The sequence below is a fragment of the Cryptomeria japonica genome, chromosome 5 (assembly GCF_030272615.1).
Source record: "Cryptomeria japonica chromosome 5, Sugi_1.0, whole genome shotgun sequence".
NCBI lineage: Eukaryota > Viridiplantae > Streptophyta > Pinopsida > Cupressales > Cupressaceae > Cryptomeria > Cryptomeria japonica.
Window position 1 is genome coordinate 497,099,593 of NC_081409.1, and position 24,752 is coordinate 497,124,344.

Genomic DNA, 24,752 nt, shown 5'->3' on the forward strand with positions numbered 1-24,752 from the left:
AGCAATTGCTACTAATGACAATGCTCTGATTAGCAAACATGAACTACTTTATCTTCTTTGGCTGTAGGAACAAACATAGGAGATGTTTCCAGTGGCTGCAGGAACAGACAAACACCAAAATAGTAACTATAAAGAAATGTAAATTAACTAACAAATAACCAGGAACTACTCACCAAGTGGGCCACCCTGAGTGAGTATATCCAAAACTCAGATAACAATTGATAAAATCAGAATACCGTCATCTTCATCTTATTCATTTCAAGTTGATTTCAATACACATAAGTTTAAAAACCAGAATACTACTAACTCTATGGTCGCACTATTTACCCCCGCAAGGAAGTAGAGACCTTTATTTATAATAAAAACTTTTAAAAACTTTCAACTGATCATCCCACATCCCAAAGGAATAGGTGAGAAACATTTATTACATTAAAAGAAGAAGTCGAATTATAAATGTAGAACAAACAGTTGTCCTACTATTGAGAAAATATAGTGCAACTAAAGTGGTCAATTGGTTATGGACTCCTTAAATACTGCTCCACTTTGATTGGTTCTGCATCCATTAGCATGATGATGTGTCTCCTTAACCGCCAGCTTAGTCATCTTCTCATCTTGGTTGTTCCTGCATCATGGTGTTAATGTGCACAAAAACATGTGTATCCATTGATACTAACATAACATAAATTAAACCATATTTTAAGATTAATTCGGATAATTTGCATAATTTGATTGTATAAAGATCAACAGTTAACAACCTTAGGTCTAGGATAAATCAGATCTAATAATACCAAAAAGACATCAACCAAGGAATTTCTATGACCTAAACATTGTCCAAACATATGACCAAAGAATGAACTTTTATGACAAAATCTAACAAAATGGAGCCATTATTTTGGCTCATCATCACCCTCGACATAACTTTTTGATGGTCCTCCAACAACAAGAAAGTTCCTAATTCTAGAATTAACTCTGAAATCCCTGGGGTTAACCTATCCATTGCTTCCTATAGCCAAGATCCAAAAGAATCCTTTCATCTTTTCCAACCGTGTCCATCTGGAGTGCTCTATTGCTTCATCATAAGGTACATCATTGTCCCTGCATCGCATCAATGGCCATAGAAAAATGGGTGGCTAAAAGCTAAGGGGCAACCAATGTATTCCTTTTGTTTTGCCCAAATGTATATATCTGGGTGCCTGCCTTATTATTGCATGATAGTTTGGTAAGGAATGTGGCTCAGACTGTTTCAATTCATCAGGTAGACTATTTTAGTGTTGCACTAAATATTCAATTGCCACCTTACCCTCAATTGTAGCCATCTGCTCATAATCTCTGAATGCTTCTTCTCTCAAGGGTGGAATGTTAGCTCCATAATCTGATTTATACAAAAAAATTTGCCAGTCATAATAAAGCCTCCTTGGATTCTTGGATTCAGCTCTCAATGCAAGTGGGAGGTAAAGTTCCTCCTTCCCGTATACCCTAGACTATCCTACCCTAGCAATTTCATTTTGAATCCATGAGATGAAATCCCTTATTTGAGTATCTCCAATGTAGAGCAGGGGACTCCAATCAGTATCATTAGAGACAGCATAATTATGTAAATAAAACTCACAAAGAAAATTTTTGATGGCTGCAAGAGATGTTTGATAAGATTAGTAGAACTCCTTAGGTGTTTCTAAAAAAGAACTTAAGTCCCTAACAATTTGCATCAGTTGGAAACAAATATGTTTCTCTTTCAAATATAGGGACTATACTTGAGGTGGTGCCCTGCACTACATTAGTTGTGGTATCATAGTGGCTACTATTTCCACTTTGTTATTTAGCTGAGAAATTTCCTCATCTTTTTCTTCAATCACCTGCTATTGTTGATCAATAATTTTTTGCATCTGTGGTTTCTCTAACTCCTATTCCTTGCAGAAGGCAAGAGCAGCAACATGACCAATAAGAAAAGAGGGTGGACTATGAACTCTTGCTCTAGTTTTCAACTTCTCAGCTCCACCTTATTTGTTAACAATTTGTTCTACAACAGAGGCCAAGTAGTCAAGCCTACCCAAGTTCACACCTTCCTGTGGCCTCATAGGTGAGGTAGGTGGAATAACATCCCAGCTAGGACTACTTGGTTCTCACTCTAAGGAGTCAATAGGAATACTGGCACTTATCTTCTCTAATTGTTTTTTTAATTTTTAGGCTTCCCTCGAAGCCTATGGATTCTTCTCAAAGGCATTTCTTCAATGGCTCCAGGAGGGTCTTCTGTTTCCATCTCTTTAGGTGTTTATGCAGTTCCTGCGGTGGCTAAAGGAGAACTTTCTTCAATAATTTTTCTTTTCTTTGTGATAGGACATGCTAGATCAATACTTTTTCCCTGCTCCTTCTCTATGTCACTTTTCATTTCCTTACCTTTCTCCCTCTGTGCAGTGGCCCTAGTTCTCATCAAGGTTTGTGATGGGATCCCTGTTGAGGCTTCTACTTACTTTGCCAAGGTTTCTTTCAGTGGGGATTCCTCTGCTGCAGTAGATTCTTGAACTAGTGACATTCTAGAGGATGAGGGCTTAGTGGCAGGGTCAGGTCTTCCCAAATTTTCCCCTTCTTGAGATGGGGGCTAATCTGCTAGGCCCACATTATTAAACCTTCTAACCCTTACAAATTCATCATAGGTCATTTGGGAAACAGATCTCAAGGACCTCTCTACTAATAATTTAATCAAACAATAGTGAGTAACGGAGTGAGGCCTACCTTTTTGTGTCTTTGTTGCACTGATGGAAAGAATATTATACGACACATTTGGAACATTCATTCTCCTTCCATGATGTAGATGACTCATGAGTTTAAAATGGTTGGAATGCAGGTATGGGTGCCTCCCTTCACAAGTCAAATACTTCATGATATACAATGCTACTTCTTTCCATTTAGGAGGAAGGGATTCTCTTATGTTCCCCTATTTATCTATTACCAAAGCTAGGTCACTTGGTTTCATGAATTCTACCCTCACACTTTGTGCATCTTTTGTTTCAAGGTATTTCTCTCTATCGATTGGCAACACTATTACTTTTGCAATCCACTCCTCTATTGCAATAAGTCTTAACCCTTTCACTTGAGCTTCCCCATCAGAAAATGTGTGCATGAATTCTCTTCCAATATCCTCATTAAACTCAATTAACTTAAGAAAATAATCTATCTAACCACTGTTGTAGAATTCAGGTTCATAAACCTAATCTTGTAGAAGGACGTCATGCAATATAGATTCATGGTGAACCTACGGACCACCCATTACCTTGTTGGAATTCACAACACACCACTATAGAAATATGCTCAATTTTGCTTAAAACTCTACAAATCCTCAAAAGAAAATATTGATGGTATGATGAAAGAACAAGGATCTGGTCAACTACTGAGAGGGGGGGTGAATCAGTAGATAGAAAAACTAATAAACTTCACCAATCTCTAAATCAATCTCTCAAAGTAAACTTAGAACTATCATTGCAATACCACTGTCAAGATAAAATTGTCAAGCTAAACCGGTTGACTGTTATAACAGATTAACAGTAAATAACTTGAAACTCACAAACATCCAAATACTTTTACTGACATAAGTAAAACTTCATTTCATGTTGCTTCTGGTTATCATGAATTATCAAAGTGGATTAAGTAGTTAAGAAAATCAACCATAGAAAACATAACCACAAAAACATTCACCACTTGACACAATATTTTTGACGTGGAAACACAAATGGGAAAACCACAATGAGATGAGATTCACAAGATAACTATCTGAACTCTTTTGAAGTTCGCCCTGTAGGAGCCAAGCCTATTAAAGCTTTTACAAAAAGTCTTGTTAAGAACAGATCCTATTAGGGACCACCCGGTTAAGGGATTGACTATAATGCCTTGTTAGAAGCAATACCCTATGAGGAGTAACCTTTGTAAAGGATCTAGAATCCAAGCTATTGGATCACCTTGCTAGAGGATTTGAATAGAACCAAGCTTGTTAGAGCTTACCCGGTTAGGGGATTTAACTGTTGTAATTGTTAGAAAACAATAGGAGTTTATTGATCTGTTTCAATAGAATTACACTTGCTTGTTCAGATCCTTTTCATGATCCTATCTTCCTTTACTCAAACTGTAGATACATCATCCAATTTGGAAACCACACACTCAACTAAAACTTTGCCAACTCTGAAACTAAACAACTCATCAACCTTATAAACAAATCAACTAGGTTAGTAACAAAACAAAAACTTAATTCACATAGACATTACAAACAAGTTGGTTCAAGTATGACCATTGGATTACATAACAATCTCTACAAATCATTCAAGAAAGCCTCAACCGCTCCTTGATCACTGCTTCATCAAACTTGGTAACTCATCATGCGCTTTGCATTACATGCAGTATACTTTCTCATTCCCAAGACAAAAACTGTTACCTCAACGCACCAAAGACACTTTGAAACTCTCTTAATACAATATGCATACATGTCATAATCATTACCGCTCATTATCAGATCATAAACCAATATAACCAATTCACCAGACTTACTCAGTTAGGGTTTATCAAATCAACAGGTAGGGTTTACTGGTTCAACTTTCCAATACTTAGCAACACCGGTTCACTCCACAAACTTACCTACCAGTTACAGTTTCCTTTCACTAGCTCTTCCTACAGGTTACAAAACAACATTACAACAATATCATTACTGGTTAATTGACATCAATGACAACATAACATTTCATTAATGCAATCTTCATGCAAATGCCAATAGTCTCCCCCTTTGGCATTGATGGCAATACAAATATCAATACCATTGATTATTGTGATTGAGAATAGGAATCCTGGTTTACATTTTACCATGTACTCTCCTTGTCTTCAGCTTGTCACTAGTTCTTTTTCCATAATTACATAGTTTTTCTCCCCCTTTGACAACAATGCCAAAATGAAAGTAAAACATGCAATGTAAAACTTCACTGTTCAGCATCAACAACTTGCAACTTGATGCTCCCCATGTCGAATAACTCCACTTCTACATCAATCCTACTGTAAAATTCTGCAAGTAGCTCCAGGACTGATGTAATCTACATCATGCTCAATTGACATCATGAAGGGGTACGACCCCTAGCTGAATTCTAAGATACTCAAAAGTAGTCTTAGGTAGAGGTTTAGTAAAGATATCTGCAAGCTTCTCCTTGGTAGAAACATGCTCCAAGATCACATCTTTACTCTGCACTTTTTCCCTCGAGAAATGATACTTCAATTCAATATGCTTGGTTCATGCGTGCAAGACAGGGTTCTTTGAAATATTATGGTACTGGTATTGTCACATAAGATCTTTACAGGTTTTGTAAACTTCATCTTGAAACCTTCTAAAATGTGCCTCATCTAGATAGCCTGGGTACAATTCATATAAGTTGCAACATACTTAGCTTTAGCAGTAGACTGTGAAATACAACTTTGCATCTTCCTACTCCATGAAACAAGTCTTCCTCCCAAAAAGAATGCTCCACCGGTTGTGCTTTTCCTATCATCAACATTACCTACCCAATCTACATCTATGTACACCTTCAAGTCAAAGTTTCCTTCTTATGGATACCATAATCCATATTCAACAGTACCTTTCAAATATCTAAATATCATCTTGGTTGCTATCAAATGTGTTTCCTTCGGATTCTTCTAAAATCTAGTGACTAGACCAACTACATGAGCTATATTTCATCTGTTGTGAACAACATAATGCATTTTCCAATCATTGACCTATACTACATAAATTCTCTCTAATTCTTCTTCTGGTTAATACTCCATCATCCTTATCTCCAATAATCTTCTCAGGATTGTGATTGAGTCTCACATACCTTGGAATAACATGATCATTATCTTCAGGTTCTTCTTCATTATTATCATCATCATCTTCTGAGTCTACCTATTCTGGTTGAACTGGTACAAGAGCATTCGCTTTACCGATTTTAGGTTTCACAAGTTCTGGTTCCAAAAACAAAATGTAAGGATCTTCATCCATTTTCTCCACACTAGTTTCCTTTGAGACTTTAGGATACATATCCACTCGAACATCAGTACTCTCAATGACTCTCTGTGTCCAGTTGTTATAACATTTGTAGGCCTTACTCTTGGTGGAATAACCAAGAAATATACTGTCATCACTTTCAGCCTCAAAATTTCTAACATAGTCACCTCTCTTAATAAAACATTTGCTACCAAATATCTTGAAATAACTAACATTAGGTGATCTACCATACCAGTATTCATAAGGAGTCTTGTCCTTACCTCTTTTTACCAGAATCTTGTTCATAGTGTAGACAGTTGTGCTGACAAATTCTCTCAAGAAAGTCTTCGCTACACCTCCTTGTATCAACATCATCCTAGCAGCTTCAACAACTGACCGATTGTTTCTCTCTACAATACCATTCTGTAGTGGTGTCCTCGGTGCAGAAAGTTGTCGTTTGATACCATTTTCTTCACAATATCTAGTGAATTCCTCATAAGTAAATTCACCACCTTGATCAGTCCTCGGACACTTTATTTTCTTTCCACTCTCCTTTTCAGCTAAGGCCCCGAATGCCTTGAACTTACCAAATGCCTGTGTTTTATCTTTCAAGAATGTGACCCATATCATTCTTGAGCAATCATTAATGAAGATCATGACATATCTATCACCTTTAATACTCTATCCTTATTGGTCCACAAAGGTCTATATGAACCAAATCTAACAGATAATCCACTGAAAAAGATTTGCTCTTGAAAGTTGAGGATGTCATCTTTTCCAACTGGCATTCCTTACATAGAGCATTAATCGGTTTGTCCAAATAAGGCAAACCTCTCACTATCTTTGACTTACTCACTTTAACAATCTTATCAAAATTTATATGACAAAATGTCCTATGCCAAAGCCAACTATCATTTACTTTAGCAATTAAACAGTTGCTGACTTTAGGATTCAGGTAAAATAGGTTACCTTTAGTTTGCTTGCCGGTTGCATTCAGTTCACCTTTGCTCCCATAGATTTTGCACATACCGTTCTTGAACTCCAATGGATATCCTTTTTCATTAAGTTGAGCAACACTCAAAAGATTGTTCTTTAGACCTTCAACCCTATAGGCATCATCTGCATTTCTCTTTCCATTAAGAGAAATGGTTCCCTTACCTTTAACCATGCAGGGTGAGTCATTACCAAATCTTACAACTCCGCCATCAAATTCCTTCAAGGAAAGAAATTTTCTCCGGTCACTGGTCATGTGATGTGAACAACCACTATCAATGATCCAATCATCAAAATTATCCATTCATGAAAATAAGCCTTCTGATCAGATGTTTCCTCTTTAATGGCTACAAACACAATGTCTTCATTAGCATCACCATCAGATTCCTCATCAATGATACCACCATCAAATGCAATAAGACAATCTCTTTTTCCTTTTCCCTTGTACTTCTTGAATTTCTCTCGTTGTGTTCATTATCACCATTAGGACAGTTAGCAACTATGTGTTCAATCTTGTTGCATGCAAAATATTTCAAAGGTAGTTTACCTCTATATTTACCGGTACCTTTGGGCAACCGTTTGGCCAACAATGCTTCGAGCTCAACCAAACCGTCTTCATCATCAACTTCTCTGTTGGATATAGATTCATAACTATGACTGATATCTCTACTTTTCCTCATAGATGGGTTATAAATAAAAGCTCTAAATGCTGATTAAGATTTCTGAACACTACCATCATAACCATTTAATTCAAAAGCAGTAAGCTTACCAATGATGGAGTCAAGGGTTACCTTAGTTTTGTCAATAGATTTCAACTCCTGAATGGCTGCAACTCGGATAGCGTAGACCGGTAGTAGGGTTCTCAATACCTTACTAACCATTGTGGTATCTTTCACTTTACCACCTGCACTCTTGATCTCACCAACTATCTCTTTTATCCTCTGACCATACTGTTGGATATTCTCACCTTTACCCATCTGCATGTCTTCAAACTTTCCTCTTAGACTCTCTTCCTTGGCAATCTTCACATGTTTATCACTGTTATAAATCTCTTCAAGTTTCTTCTATACCTCATATATAGTCTTCAAACCATGGACATCTACATACTCTACATCAAACAAAGAACTGATAATAGCCTCCAATGCTTGATTGTTTTCTTGTTTCTCTTTCTTTTGATCATCAGTCATAATCCCACTAGGTGCAACATATTGAGTACCAACATGTTCCCAGTATTGATTTCCAAGACTCTTGATATAAATTTTCATTCTATTACTCCATATCCTATAGTTCTTTTTATTAAACTTTAGACATTCCTTCTTCATCATGTTCTACAAGATCTTTACCTCAAGTTGTTAGGCTTAGACCTTAGAGGACTTGAGATGCTCTGATACCAATTGATGGTATGATGAAAGAACAAGGATCTGGTCAGCTACTAAGAAGGGGGGGTGAATCAGTAGATAGAAAAACTGATAAACTTCACCAATCTCTAAATCAATCTCTCAAAGTAAACTTAGAACTATCAATGCAATATCACTGTCAAGATAAAACTGTCAAGCTAAACCGGTTGACTGTTACAATAGATTAACAGTAAATAACTTTAAACTCACAAACATCCAAATAATTTTACTAATATAATTAAAACTTCATTTTATGTTTCTTCTGGTAATCATGACTTATCAAAGTGGATTAAGTAGTTAAGTAAAACAACAATAGAAAACATAACCACAAAAACATTCACCACTTGACACAATATTTTTGACGTGGAAACCCAAATGGGAAACACCACGATGAGATGAGACTCACAAGATAACTATCTGAACTCTTCTGAAGTTCACCCTATTAGGAGCCAAGCCTGTTAAATCTTTTACAAAAAGTCTTGTTAAGAACAGATCCTGTTAGGGACCACTCGGTTAAGGGATTGACTATAATGGCTTGTTAGAAGCAATACCTTATGAGGAGTAACCTCTATAAAGGATTTAGAATCCAAGCTAATGGATCACCTTGCTAGAGGATTTGAATAGCACCAAGCTTGTTAGAGCTTACCCGGTTAGGGGATTTAACTGCTATAATTTTTAGAAAACAACATGAGTTTGCTGATCTATTTGAATAGCTCTACACTTGCGTGTTCAGATCCTTTTCATGATCCTATCTGTCTTTACTCAAACTACAAATACATCATCCGGTTTGGTAACCACACACTCAACTAAAACTTTGCCAACTCTGAAACTAAACAACTCATCGACCTTATAAACAAATCAACTAGGTCGGTAACACAACAAAAACTTAGTTCACATAGATATTACAAACAAGTCAGTTCAAGTATGACCATTGGATTACATAACAATCTATACACATCATTCAAGAAATCCTCGACTACTCCTTGATCACCACTTCATCGAACTCAATAACTCATCACGTGCTTTGCATTACATGCAGTATATTTTCTCATTCCCAAGACAAAAATTGTTACCTCAACGCACCAAAAACACTTTGAAACTCTCTTCATACAATATGCATATGTGTCATAATCATTACCACTCATCATAAGATCATAAACCAATATAACCAATTCACCATACTTAATCGGTTAGGGTTTATCAAATCAACAGGTAGGGTTTACCGGTTCAACTTTCCAATAGTTAGCAATACCGGTTCACTCCACAAACTTACCTATCAGTTATAGTTTCCTTTCACTAGCTCTTCCTACCAGTTACAAAACAACATTACAACAATATCATTATCGGTTAATTGACATCAATGACAATATAACATTTCATTAATGCAATCTCCATGCAAATGCCAACAAATATACCTTGTTTGCAAACAACCCTGCTACAATTCCAAAAAAATTTAAATAACTCAAGGCACACAAAAAAAGGCGGTGGCAAGAGGTATAATAGAGTACAAAATGTCACATCAAGTCATAATGATTTTAAATTTAAACTTTTTTGTGAGATGACATCTTCATTTAGGATCACATAAGAATAATTCCATAGGTATAATTTGTTGGCAATTGACACTCAATTGGTTGGTTTCACAATGTTGTCATTGATGGCAACATGGAAACTTCTTTCGGCTTCATATTTTGGTTTATTTGTGTAAGGGTAGGCACTTCACAGACACTTCATCAGCAAGTTGGAAGGAATTCTTTGGTTACTAGCAATGCAGGTCGACATGGTTTAGAATCAGGTTATCGGTATTGGAGGCCAACATCTTTTGGATCTAGCATCGACAATTGTTTTTGGTATTCATGTATTTATGTTATTGAGCCAACATGTATATTCATATTGTAATTATCTTTGTAAGTTGACATAAGGCATCATGAATTTTAAAGGGTATATAGGTCAGTTGGTTAAATCATTTTGATATATGATATTGATGAGAATATATATTGGGAAGGAAATAATGAAGGAGATTCAAAATATATGAGAGAGATTATGTATGAGAGGATATTTTTGTAAAGGGTTATTCCAGTATAGGGTTAAGGGTTTCAGATTGGAACAGACAGAGCTTAACTAGAACTGTATTCAAGCATAGAAGATGTTATCTTTGGAGTTCACTCATTTCTCTGGATTGTAGTCTGGATTTGTATGTAGTTAGTGAGGCTCCTTTTGTGATTGAGCAGTGTGCTCTAGGTTGTAAGCCTTCTTGCAAGTGCAGGGCCCTATATTTTGCAATATCTCTTTATATGGCCAGTGGATTGATATTGTGGGTCACAAATCCTGCCGTGGTTTTTCCTCTTTGAGGTTTTCCACGTATAATTTTGTGTGTTATGGTGTTCATTTATATGATTGGCTTATTGGTTGCTTTAATTCTTTCAATTCTATATGTACCAGTATACCGGTTGGTGTATGCATGGTTTAATAAGGTTAAAATTGAGCATTTAGGTAGAAAACTGATTTACACCCCCCCCCCTCTCAGTGTTCTTGGATTCCAATAATTGGTATCAAAGCCTTGTGCCTCGGAGGAAGTTTAACAGCTTAAGGAAGATCCTAAATCTGGAATCCATGGATATGAGTTTGGAGAAGCAAGTTGAGGTGGCACTTGAAGATTATGATGTTGAAAGGATGAAGAACTTGAAGCTGAAAGATGAATTGAATTTTTCTTAGGAATTCATTCTTGTCTTACAGGAGAGGCTATCATTTGTTTAGGCTAGGAGGAAGGAACTTTTTCACAATAAGGATAATGATGAGAAAGATGCACTTAATGAGAGATGTCTGAAATTGAGTCAGGAAAACATGGTTATGAGGAATGAAATGCAAGCTATAATTATGAGGATGTCTAAGGAGATTGAGGAGTGGGAGAAAAAGGAAGAAACTCTCGTTGTGTCTCTGAAGAAAAAATTTGAACAATGTGGAAGGTTGGTTCATGAGAATGACATGTTGAGAATTTATTTAGTACAATCCTAGAGTAATGAACAAGAGCTTGAGACAAATGATAATTCTGAGAGATGATTTGACTATTGCAAGTGAGTATAAAGAATCAGTAAGTTATTGAAGAGAAAAAGGTAGAATGGAGATTCCAGTGGACTTGGATTTGAACAAGGACAGAGTTCTAGTACTGCAAATGAAAATCAAAACCATAAGGCACTGGTAAAGTAGTTTAATGCTTATAAATTTAATGGTAGATGCTTTGTTTGTAATAAATTTGGTCAAATGGCTAGGCAATGTAGAAACAGAGGAAATCAAAACCCTAATTTTGCTCCCAGTCAATGTTCTAAATGTAATAAGTATGGTCATAAGACAGAAGATTGCAAAATGAATGTTAAATGTTATGCATGTGGAAAATTTAGACATATGGCTAATCAATGCAGGTCAAACAATTACATGAGTTTTAGCAAAGAAATTCAAAAGAACAAGGTTACATGTTATGCATGTAATGAGGTTGGACATATTGCTAAGTTTTGTAGAAGCAAAAATCCATCGGTTGATAATGGAGGATCAAATGATAAAGGAAAAGAGAAGGTTAATGAAATCTGGCAAGATCATGCCTAGAGATGGGTTAGGAAGTCAGAAGAACAATCAGCAAATGGAAATGCATTTGTTACTCAACCGGTAGAGGAGGTTGCTCCTGCACTGGTAGGAAGCTCATCTGGTAACTAAGGCAGATGACTTAGGCATAGTAAAATTCATGAATATGTTGCATATGCCCTTGGAAGAGGTTCTGGAAGATGTTTCAGATATTGGAGATGCTTATCCGACATGGAGATGTTTGATCAAGATCCGGTATCTTTCACCGAAAGTCATTAATGTCAATGAAAGATTAGGGTTTCTTGGATGATAAAAAGTTGAATTCACTTCATTTCTAATCACTTTGCATTCAAAGTGATTCAGAGTGATTCAAAAGAAGTCTAAGGCAAATCAGAGCAATTGATATCATCTTGAGTGATTTCACCCGCGATTGGTAGAGGTCTTTAGGATTTTTCACCGACAGCTATTCACATGTACTTATATTCAATCATGGAATCGGAATAATCATCTTTACCTATCTTTGTTAAAAATCTGACTATAGTTGAGGTCAAGGACCATCCCAGGCCAATTTTCTAGCGATATCTGCATTTTGCTACCCTGGACAATTCGGTTGGAGCTTTTTCCCATGTCCCAGAAGGAGACGTGTATGTCAAAGATGTAAGATCTTACATTCACTATCATATCAAATATTTAGGAACAAATGATATTAAGAGCATGTACATGAATGAGCTAATGGGAGATTCTAGAAAGATTAAGCCTGAATACTAGTATATTGTGGATTTAGTGTTTACTGGCATTCTGGATATTCCAGAATTTGAAGATGAAATTGTTAGGTATGTATTGAGGAGAGTGCATGGAGATTTTATCTGGTTAGATAGACCATATAAGATTACAAAGGAGGCCATTAGGGAAATCACCGATTTACCATAGGTTGGACAACGTCCAGAGAAGAAAGTTTCAAATGATCAGGTCAACAAGATTATCGGTGCAATATCAGACAAGAAGTCAATGAGGATCAGTACTATCACCGACACAAACATTAGATTCAGAAGCATGGTCATCAGTTACAAGGTAACACAATCAAACCAACTGAATTCTATTTCTGGCTCCTTCATTTATGCAACTCATAAAATGATGAGGGAGAATGAGAAGTTGGATCTATGTGGTTGGATGTTGGATGAATTGTTGATAAACCTAGGAAAGATTAAAGGAGAAAAGAAAGGAACATTCTGGTATGGTAACCTGATTGTCTTTTTAATGTTATTTTTCATCAATGAGACTCCCAATTTTGGGAAAAGAAAATGGGAATTTGATATCCCAGTAGGGAAGCAACTAAAATAGTCAATTGCTACATTGGGTAGTCAAAGGGATGACAAAGTGTGGGTTTATTTAAAGCATTTAAAAAGGATATGAATTCTAGGATGAGGGTTCCCAAGCACATTGTTGAGAAGTGTTCAACTGGCATATGCTTCATGGTCAAGAAAGATGAAACCTTGATGGAAGTTGTAAGGCCTCGAAAGATTTGGATTGAGGAAATGGGTTATGAAGTAGATGCTCATATTTTTTATGCTTATGTACAAATGCTAATTGATGCACCAGTAGATGAAATTGTAAAAACCTTTGACACTGCTAAGCAGAAGATGCAAGAGGTTGAAACTAAGTTCAACTGGAAGAAGAGAGAGAAGTAGGAGGGCAAGGCAAGTAAGTTTCTTGAAAAGGTTTCACATGACATCAAGGCATTGATTGATGTTGTCACTGAGAAAGGCAGGAAGAGGAAAGAACCAGAAATATTCATTGAGCCTATTGCAGTAGAATCTGGATCTGAGGATGACACACCCCTAGCATTTAAAAGGGTATTGAGGAAGAAAAATGAAGAGACAAAGGTGGAGGCTAAGAAGCAACTAGTTAGTAAAGTTACTATTAGGGTACCGACATAGAGAAGAGAACCTAAAGAAACACCTTCAATCCCATCTGGTACTGGAAGGAGAAAGAAGAAGGATGACATTGAATTTGGTAATGTAACTATCATTCCACCAAAGACTTGTGTTGAGCTAGTTGATGAGATTACTAAAGATGGTATGTTAAAGAATGTAAAATTTTATTATGAACATTTTGATAATGATGAACAAAGAGAGGTAGAGGAATCGGTTTTGTTGTATTTGGATATCTATAAGAAAGCCTTGATAGCAATTGAAAACCAAATATCGACACAGTTGTATGATATTTTAGATGCTAGAAGACCATCAGCAATCTAAGAGGATGGGAATATAAAGATACAAGAGTTGTTATATGTTTGTGTTTCTATTGCTCCAGAGGAGATGGCCAGGACACTGGAGGTTGCAGATAGGAAAATATTAAACAACAAGCATAGAATAATCAGTCTTATGTTAGGTAGAGCAAATGAGATAATCAAGGAGACACACAAGGCATGGGTTAAGTTATTTGAAGAGAACCGTGGTTTTTATACTTCACCAGAACCTATGATAGATACTACAAACATCACGATTGAAGGGAGAGGTAAGGGTATTATGGGTACCTCACCCTCAATTTTGAAAAACATTAAGATAGTAGATATTGAGCCCCCGATAGATACAAATGTACAGAAAAATGTTGAAATACTGGTAGATACAGAGAGTGTAAAGGTTGATAATGTATAGGTACCTAATGTTGAGGATAATGGTCCTCTGAATCAATTTTTACATGATGAATTTATTGTTCGTAGGGAGGAACCGGTAGTTACTAAGATTGCACCAAGTGGCGAAGCCACCAGTGCAAGTGAGGAAGCTATAAAGGTTAAACCTTCAGGGGAGAACAAAGGGGAATCTGGTAGGGAACTGGTAGTCAGTCCATCATTGTTGTCAATTGATACCTCACAGGTTGAAAAGAAAAGAATAATCGAGATGAGTTCTACTGAACTCATGATGATGGTTGCATAGAAAATGTTCAAGGAGGGATCTATGGATAAAGGTGTTATTGACCAATCTATCATTATTTTTCATAGACTTCTCCTAGAGTTCAAGTTTGACAAAGAAGCGAGCCCATCCAGCAAACTTAAGACAATTACAAAGCACATTTCAAAGTATTTTCAATCCTTGCAGCAGATATCAAACCAACAAGCACTAGAGAGGTTCACACAGGCAAAAAGAGCTACATTTGATCAAGTGATTGAGTCTGAGAGGAAGAAGATTAATGATAAGTTGAAATTGACAGATAATGCATTAAAGGAGTGTACTAATATCTTCAGAGTATGTTGTAATACATGTTTTCTCACAGCTAAGACAGATAAAAAGATTAAGGATATTCAGGAGGAGATTGTAGGTATAGAAAATTCTTTTGATGGATTGAATTCATTAACTACATCTATAGATGGTCAAATTTTGGTTTTGGAAGCCCAAGTTTTTGCTCTTGAGAAAGAAAAAGATAAAATCATAAGGAGAGCCAGAAGTCTTAGAGGTTTGGTGAGTCCCCGGTTGGATTCATTAAGTGTACATAAGGAGTGTATAGATCTCATTGGTAAGAACACACTGGAAGAGCTTAATGGGAGAGAATCATTTGTCCATATGCTTAATGGACTTGTATCTATTTCTGGCACTTTCAAATCAGGTTGAGATACCTATCTTGAGCTATTGGAGAAGGCCTATCTGGATATTTTCAAATAGATTCAGCTCTAGTAAGGTATTTTGGGAAATATTCATTGTACAGTCTTTCATTCTTCATCCCAGTTTTTGGTATGTTTTTGGTATTTTTGATGTCATTAGTGTAAAAGGGGGACTGGTATAGATGTGAAAAACAAGAAAAAGGGATTTGTATACATTAGGGGGAGCATAAGTGAAAAATTATAGAGGTATGGAGTATTTTTTATTATGATCATAGATGAATATACAACTCAGGGGGAGCAGGTTCAAGATGAAACCGGTAGATGGAAACCATGATCCTTTTTCACATGAGTGTTGCTATCAATGCCAAAGGGGTAGATTGTTGGTAATTGACACTCAATTGGTTGGTTTCACTATGTTGTCATTGGTGGCAACATGGCAACTTGTTCTGGCTTCATATTTTGGTTTAGTTCTATACGGGTAGGCACTTCACAGATACTTCAGTGGCACTAGCACCGACAGGTTGGAAGGAATTATTTGGTTACCGACAATGTAGGCCGACATGGTTTAGAATCAGGTTATCGGTATTGGAGGCTAACATCTTTTGGATCTGGAATTGGCAATTGTTTTTGGTATTTATGTTATTGAGTCGACATGTATATTCATATTGTAATTATCTTTGTAAGCCAACACAGGGCATGATGAATCGTAAAGGATATATAGGTCAGTTGGTTACATCATTTTGATATATGATATTGATGAGAATATGTATTCGGAAGGAAATAAATAAGGAGATGTGAAATATATGAGAGAGATTATGTACGTGAGGATATTTTTGTAAAGGGTTATTCCAGTATAGGGTTAAGGGTTTTAGACTGAAATAGACAGAGCTTATCTGGAACTGTATTCAGGCATAGAAGATGCTATCTTTGCAATTCAATCATTTCTCTGGACTATAGTCTAGATTTGTATGTAGTCAGTGAGGCTCCTTTTATGATTGAGCAATGTGCTCTAGGTTGTAAGCCTTCCTACAAGTGCAAAGCCCTATATTTTGTAATATCTCTTCATATGGCCAGTGGATTAATATTGTGGGTCACAAATCCCATCATGGTTTTTCCTCTTTTAGGTTTTCCATGTATAGTTATATGTGTTATGGTATTTATTAATGTGATTGGCTTATTGGTTGCTTTACTTCTTTCAATTCTATATGTACCGGTATACCGGTTGATGTATGCATGGTTTAATAAGGTTAAAATTGATCATTGTGGTAGAACACTGACTCACCCCCCCTCTCAGTGTTCTTGGATTCCAACATAATTCACTACTGTACTTCCCCCACCCCCAACCTAAGGCATGACATGTGTCCACACATGCAGAGGGTGATTTACTATGCAAATATCATTATGATACAAAATATGGTTTAATAAATGCATGCAACAAAAACAAATACACATGAGTGTACTTGTTATTGTTCCATAATGATAGTAGTTGGATAAATCTATCATTTATAAAGTCTATCTATTATGCACAGCAAGTGAGGCAGAGAAATGAATGGGGAAAGTGGAATGGTATGGAAGAGTGATAAGTGAGTATGGAAATGGAAATTTTATTAGCAAAGAAGGGTACTTCCATGGGATATGGAAGTATTTATTATTAGTGAATGAGATGAGAAATTAGGAAGAAGATGGTACTACAAGTTCCCCCACATTTGTTGCAGGAATCTCAACAACGGCTTGAGTAATGAATTATTGAAGGAACTCCTCTTTGAAAATAGGCTTATGATAGAGGTGCAACCAATGTCCATTTACCAACAACTTGAATTTGGCAGGATCAATAGTAGTCAATTGTATTGCACTATTTGGAAATGTTTCAATCACTTTACAAGGCCCTAACCACTACGTCTACAGTTCCCCCAAATTATCCTTATACCTAGAGTCATACAAAAGGGCCTAGCCTCCTAGTTTGAATGATTTGTCTTTAATATATTTATCTTGCCATTTCATTTGTTGATTCTGAATTGTTTCAATGTGTTGCAGGGTGGACTTCCTGATTTCATCTAAGGCATTAAGCTGTAGGAGTCTATCCTATTGAGCTGCAGAGAGAGTCATATCTAATTCTATGATTGTTTGAAGTGTCTTATGCTCAAAATCCATAGGCATCATATCCATTTTCCCATTTACCATATCAAAGGGTGTAAAGCTTGTAGTTGTCTTCCATGTAGTCCTATATGCCCAAACTACTTCTTACAACCTACTAGACCAATCCTTCCAATGGATGGCTACAATTTTGGTCAGTATAGACTCAATCTCTTTGTTAGTGATTTCATCTTGTCCATTTTCTTGAGGATGGTAGGGGCTTGACTTCCTATCCCTTATATTATACTCGTTAACTAAAGTCGTAATCAAAGTGGAAGTAAATTGTGCCCCTTCATCAGTCACAATCTCCCATGGAACTCAATATCTTGTAAAGATTTCCTCATACAAAAAAAATTGTACCTTGTTATCTCTAGCGTGTTTGAATTCTTTTACCTAAACCCATTTTGTGATATAGTCGGTACACACAAGGATGTATGATCTACCATTTGAGGGTGGATAAATAGGTCCTACAAAATATAACCCCCATTTGTCAAAAGGTGTAACAACCACCTGTGGATGCAAAGGCATCTCATCCAATCTAGTGGGTATGCCTATCCTCTGACATCTATCACATTTTTTTGTTGTACCTGACTGCATCTTTATGTAAATTTGGCCAATAATAACATGTATTTTTGGATCTTTATATATTTCCTCTTGGCAGAAAAGTGTCCTCCACAAGGCTCATCATGGCAGGCATGAAGAATGTCATAAGTTTCATTTTCCTAAATGCACCTTCTCATAACTTGATTTGGTCATGTCTAGAATAAGCAATCTGATATCCATGAAAAATTGAAGCTCTTCTCTACAAGTAACCTTCTTTCCTTGGGTGATATAGTCGGTACACACAAGGATGTATGAGGAGGAATTTTGTTAGCTTCTAGGTAGGTAGATATGTCAGCATACCATGGAGTGTGTACATTGATTGAAAACAAATGCTCATCTAGAAAGCAATCATCAATTGTTGTAGGATCATCCTTTGTATGTATCCTGGACAAAAAATCTGCACTACATTTGCTTTACCTAGCTTGTCTATGATTGTAATATCAAACTCCTGCATAAGCAACAACCATCATGCCAATCTGCCAAAAATCAAACTTTTATTCATAAGGTACTTGATGGTTGCATGATCAATGTACACAAATATCTGACAGCCAGTGATGTAGTGTCAGAACTTATTGAGATCATAGATAACACCTAACATTTCCTTCTCTGTAACAGTATAGTTTAGCTTAGGTCCGTGAAAATTTTTGCTGATATAAAAAATTACATTCTTTAGAGTTTGTTGTTTATGTCCCAAGACTGCTCCAATTGCAAAATCTAATGCATCGGTGTGAATGTGGAAAGGGAGAGACCAATCAGGTCCTTTGAGCACCAGAGCTTGGGTTAAAGCTTCTTTCAATTTGGAAAATTCCTCTTCACATGCTGGTGTCCATTCAAACTCAGCATCCATTGTCAAAACAGAATACAAATGGCTTGCCGTCTTACTAGAGTCATTTATAAATCTTCTATAGTACCCTGCATGGCCTAAGAAACTCCTGACATCCTTTTTTTTTGTAGGGACAAAGAGGTTGATTATTACCTCAATCTTGGCAGGGTCGACTTGAATTCCTGCTTGAGAAATATGATGCCCCAATACTATCCCTTCTTGCATCATCATGAAGCATTTTTCACTATTTAGGGACAAATTATGATCCTCACACCGCTACAAGACTTTGCCAAGATTGTACAATGCTTCCTCAAAAGTAATTTCATAAGCAGTGAAGTCGTCCATATAGATTTTCATGCTACCATGGGTAGTATCTAAAAAACATACTGAGGACCACCCTTTGAAAGGTTATAGGAGCATTACACAAACCAAATGGAAGAACTAAATAGGCATATGCTCCCCAAGGACATGTGAAGGTTGTCTTTTCCTGATCTTCTGGAACAATTATAATGTGATTATTGTCGTATGCTAAAATTCATAATGTAATCAATCAGAAATCAGAGGGAAATCACGAATCCCTATCCTAATAGAATTCAAACAAAAACTCAATGAAATATAGATGCATATAGAATAATTATAAACAATATAGAACTCTCTATTGTGCATCATGGCTTCCATTGCTCTTCTCTTCTTTATGGTATGGTGGCTCTCAGATATCGCGTTGGCAACTTGTAAATGACACAAAGATTCAAAGTTTGTGATTGTTGAAAATGGAGATTGAATGCTCAATTTATAGATAATTGGATGAGATTGAATGAGAGGTGGAACAAATTGATCGAGAGGTGGAACTTAGGTGAGCTCACATGTTGATTGATAGTTGAACTGCTAATTTGGAGGTGGAACATAATTGATTGAATAGATAAATGAGTTAACTGATTGAGAAAAAAGTTGATTGAAGGATAAAAAAGAATGATTGCATGATAGAAAGAGGAGGAGATCGAAAGTTGATTGAGAGCTTTATTTAGAAAAATCTAACTAAAAGATAGAAATAGAGATTGAAGAGATAATTGAATTAATTAATTTAGCATGTGCTTGAACTTTGACTTGGATTTTCAATTTAATCTTTGCATGAAAATTTAATTCAAATATTGAATTTATTTTAAATTCAATTTGTTATTTGAATATATTTAGAACTTGACTTTGATTTTCAATTTGATTTTTGAAATCATGCACATGTATTTGAAATTTGGAAGAAATATGAAATTGAATTTGGAATTTGAATTAAGGGAATATTAAATGAAATTAGAATTTGGGAATTTGGAATTTGAATTAGGGGAATAATTAGTTAATTAAATAATTTAAAGAAACTATTTAATTATTTTGAAATTAAATTTAATTAAATAATAAAGATTATTTAAATTAAAGATTAAAATCATAATTAATTAAATAATAATATTTAATTAATATTTAGAAAAAGGTTAATGATTAATTGATTAATTGAAAAGAGATAGAAATTGAAAACGGAATTTATTTAAATAATAAAGATTATTTAAATTGAGGGATTAATAATTACAATTAATTAAATAATAAATATTTAATTAATCATTAGATAAGGGGTTAAATGATTAAACGATGATAGAAATGAAAACAGAATAATTAGTAAGTTGATGAAGAAATGTTAAATTAGAAGAATAAGATTAATAAACTTAATTAAATAGTTAAAGAATTATTTAATCAATTAGACGAATAATTAGTACATGATCATTGAGACATTTTTAGGTGTCTACATTTGCCCCTGTTTGAGACAAAGTTAGAATGACATTGTTTCAAAGAAAACGTAAACTTTCTTGCCCTGGTATTCCTTGGTAACACTGTATAGTATAAATATGCCCCCTCGAAAAAGGTGGTTGAAAATTCGGAAATTCAGACCATATTTCTGATATCAGTATAATGAGCAATAGTGTGAAGTTTCATGCAATTTTGAGATCGTTTGAGTAGCCTACAAGTTGTTTGAAGTTCACGGGGACCACAGGCGTCAAAGTGTAAAAAACCCTAATTTTGAGCTATAAATAGAGAGTTTGGCCTTTCATTTGCTCATTTGCATTGTGTTGAGTTCTTGGAGATCCTTGCAAGTCTTTTTCTTTCTTGCGAGTATTTGATCATCGTGGTTGGCTATAGGGCATGAGTGCACTTGTTTGACCAAGTAGGTTCTTATCAGAGACCTCCGGGGACTGGTGGCATGGTATGTTTCCAAATTTTTTGCTTAATTTTTTGCCTATTTTTGTAATTTTTTCAAAAATTTCTAGAGAAGTAATTTTTAGTCATCACGCATACGCCTGTCGATTTTCATGCATTAGTGTTAAGTGTCACGCAAATGTCTTAAGTGTACCGCAAGAGCTTAAGTGTACCACATAGGTTGTAGTTGTCACACATACATTTATCTGTTTACGCATTAGCTCATATGTTCACACATACATGTTAAATATCATGCATAAGCATTAAATGTAACGCATTAGTTAAAATGCAATGCATAAGTGTTAAACATTACGCATTCATTGTAAATTAAAGTTTTTTGTCATGCGTATGATCATTTTTTGTAATCACGTTATCCGATATCTGACATTTTCAATATCTTCTCTATGCAAGAGAATATTGAAGTGTTATACTGCTGACAGAGTAGACACAGTGGACTTGATCTTCAAGCCGAGTTACTTGATGAGGTCCAACATCTGGGATTATATCATGTTTTACATTTGCTAGAGGTTATGGCCAATGGGGCCTTGATTACAGCGTTAGTAGAGTAGTGGCATTCTGAGACATGTACATTCTATCTTCCTACTAGTGAGGCGTCCATTACCTTAGAGGATGTTTAGTATATACTGCATATTCCCATCCATGGTGGGAGAGTTGTATATGATCATGATGATGGCGTCGTTGGACTGTGTACCCTCTTTGAGTGTGAGGAGCAGAATTTACAGATCAATGGTCATTATGATATCCCTTGGGCTCGCTTGGACTATGATGATCTTACTATAGTATTGTGCAGTATCGTAGGTGGTTTGTTGATTCCTCATAGACAAGGTCATGGCTTTCCAATTGGATGGGAAAAGTGCTCCATGATATGATTCTTCATCGTCAAGTATATGCTTGGGGTCCTTGTCTATTAGCCATGGTTTATTATCAAATGCATATCATTGTATACTTGGGATATCGATCGATCAGTTGTGGTGTGACATTTCTCCAAACTTGGGCTTGGGAGCACATTTCTATCTCGAGGCCAGTTATTCATGTTGACTTGCAGCCTAAGGAGCCACATGCATACAAATATACACCTAGTATTAGACACAGGGGTTCGGATAGCACCTTGTATTGGTGAAATCAGCTTGATATCTTGCAACATTTTATTTGGAGACCATATTTAGATTGCCTCAGTTGGGTAGATGATGCACAACACTTTCCTTTCTATAGACAGCAAAGATATCTAATTGGGAGGACCATTGAGACGGAGAGGATTATTGAGATGTCTCTTCCAAGACATGGTACTCGAACAGTTTGGGGAGGTATAGGTGACACCTATTGTTACAACGTACTTTTCTCGTGTTTCTCATGAGGTTTCTGATTGGGGTGTGTGCATACAACCACATGTGGTGGCTACCAATTTTGATGCTCTTTAGGCCTTACCGTGGGGTTGGAGTGCAGGTGTAGAAAATCCAAGGACTACTCCTAAGTATGATGCATGGTGGGCCAGACATAGGCCTATTCCACTAACTGATCTGATTGTTCTGATCACAACACAATAGATATGACATCCTAGAAAGTGACTAAGGATTGACATGGAGGAGAGTAGGGGAGATGACAAAGCAAAGGAGGGTAGAGGGGGAGAGGAGGGTGGAGGGGGAGATGAGGGGGGAGAGGAGGACATAGACATTGGTGGACACACCGAGTCTATGAGCAACGGAGATGATGATGATTCTTTAGAGTCATCGAGTAGTGAGGATAGGGATGATGATGATATGTCGAAGCTAGAGGACATTCTTGTTGCAGAGGGGGGAGGAGGAGATAGAGGACAAGGTGGTTATTTTGATGATGATGATCTGCAGATTCTCAGAGCATAGATTCAAAGTCTAGAGGATGAGGTTTCCAGACAGGTAGTGATGAGATGCTAAGAAGGAGGCATTTCATAGAGACTATGGTGAATTAGAAACCAAGAGAGATCATCTCTAGAGGGAGAGAGATGATGCAGTTAGGAGAGCTCAGATCACCATGGATGCATATGATCAGTTATTTGGGCCGGTGACATAGGCACATAGCCAGGCAGATAGATATTTTTCTCCTACACAGGAGGCTATTTATTATCGGTAGGCTTATGAGAGAGCTATTCCTGAGGATCAGGGAGCCTAGTTTTAGTGCTTTTATGGGGAGAAGATCAAGTTGGTCTACCTCTCGATAGACTAGTAGTGGAGGAGTGATGGGTCCACCTAGGGTGTCGTTGAGACAGACTGGAGTTAGGTGAGATGCACCTACTGATAGAGGTAGTGTGGGTTGATACATTGAGATCATGTTATCTGAGCCTTCTGGCCTATTTTATGATTATTGTATTCAGACACATCACCATTTTTGAGTTATATATATATGATATGCAATTTTTTGGTGATGATCTATTATGCTTTATTGTCCATGTATGTTATATGATACTATGAGTTATGTGATGCATGTCTATATTATTTATAAATAATTGTTTATGAATGCAATGGTTTCTACATGATTTATGATGTAATGATGAATTATTGATTTCTATATGATTTATAAATGATGTTTATGAATGACGGCCATTAAATGCAATACAAATGCAATGTAAACTATATGAATGCGACTTAAAACTATATGGATGCAACTTTAAACTATATGGATGCAACTTTAAAATATATGGGTGCACTTAAAACTATATGTATGCACTTAAAACTATATGGATGCAACTTTTGTTTTTGTATGATAATACCAGAATATTCTTTTAACTCATATGTACCTTGAAGAAATGTTAGTAAGATGAAAGAAAGAAGAGATTGATGAAAAAAAAATGTTAGCTGACAGAAAATGATTTAGAAAAATATGAGAAATCACCAAACTATCAATAAACAGATGAGATGAGAATGATAATGATTGATTCATGAACCTGTGTCATTATTTATTGTGAAATATATATTCATCACTGACCCTTATTATTGAACAATGGAGCTTAGCACATCAGGGTATAAGGAACCAAGATGTAAAGATATCTCATTCACAAGCTGAATGCTCCTATCACAGACACCCACTAGAGCAATTTCTCTAGAACTTCATTGGTTCAGACCACAAATAGAAAACAAAGAAAAAAATAATGCCCATCATGCTCCTCTAGTCACTTGTGGACATTCTTGAGTAGCATAGGAACACAATCTGTCACCAAATGATAAAAGATAAAGACTAACCTAGACAAAATTCAGCAGCTATACCAATCTTGTGCCTTTGTTCTCAGTTGCTTGATGTGATAGTTGATAATGTTTGATCTCAGAAAGTTGTGGACCCCGTTTAAAACTGGCCTTTCTGATTTTGAGTGTATCCTCTTCTGTTTAAGACAAGATAATGATCACTTGATATGGATAT